The sequence below is a fragment of the Mandrillus leucophaeus genome, unplaced genomic scaffold, assembly GCF_000951045.1.
Source record: "Mandrillus leucophaeus isolate KB7577 unplaced genomic scaffold, Mleu.le_1.0 Scaffold984, whole genome shotgun sequence".
In the NCBI taxonomy this organism is placed as follows: Eukaryota; Metazoa; Chordata; class Mammalia; order Primates; family Cercopithecidae; genus Mandrillus; species Mandrillus leucophaeus.
In genome coordinates this window covers 591,325-592,167 of record NW_012110741.1, presented here as the reverse complement: position 1 = coordinate 592,167, position 843 = coordinate 591,325, and the positions used below count along the sequence as shown (strand labels likewise).

The 843-nt window shown below is 37.7% G+C and overlaps 1 protein-coding gene across 1 annotated transcript in view; it reads left to right on the top strand.

Moving 5' to 3' along the window:
* The window catches only part of LOC105532787 (spermatogenesis-associated protein 31A1-like), a 105,777-nt gene that overhangs the window by 103,539 nt on the left and 1,395 nt on the right, over window positions 1–843 (top strand). The window lies entirely within an intron of this gene.

Genomic DNA, 843 nt, shown 5'->3' with positions numbered 1-843 from the left:
TTATGGCAATAAATTTATTTATAGTTGCCTACCAACAAGTGATGAACAAATATATTTCAGTATATTGATACTACTTTCTAGCTATAAAAGGAATACTACTAAGCAAAAATAGAGGATGAAGTATTAATATACACAACGTAGATGAATTTAAAAACACCATGCTGAGTGAAAGAAAACAAGTACCAAATACACACTGTAATATTCTATTCACAGAAAATTTGAAAACAAAAAACTGTAGTCTCTGAAAGAAAACCATTGGTTGCAGGGAGGTGGGGATTGATCGGCCACAAAAGGGCTGAGGAAACTTTTTATGGGTAATGGAAATATTTTATATCTTGATTGTGGCACCAATTATACAACTGTATGTACACATTTGTGAAAATTCTAATTGTATTATACACACGTGAGTGCCTTTAACTGTCTATAAATTATATCTCAATAAAATTGATCTTAAAAGATATATGCATACATATAATTTAATACGTATTTTATACATATATCTATCTCTTGACAATGGAGTGAAATGTATTCTTTCTTTTTTTTGAGACAGAGTCTCGCTCTGTCGCCAAGGCTGGAGTTCAGTGGCGTGATCTCGGCTCACTGCAAGCTCTGTCTCCCGGGTTCACACCATTCTCCAGCTTTAGCCTCCCAAGTAGCTGGGACTACAGGCGCCCACCATCACGCCTGGCTAATTTTTTTTTTTTTTTTTTGTATTTTTAGTAGAGACGGGGTTTTTCCATGTTGGTCAGGCTGGTCTCTTGATCCCCTGTCCTCATGATCCGTCAGCCTCGGCCTCCCAAAGTGCTGGGATTACAGGTGTGAGCCACCGCTCCTGGCCTGTGA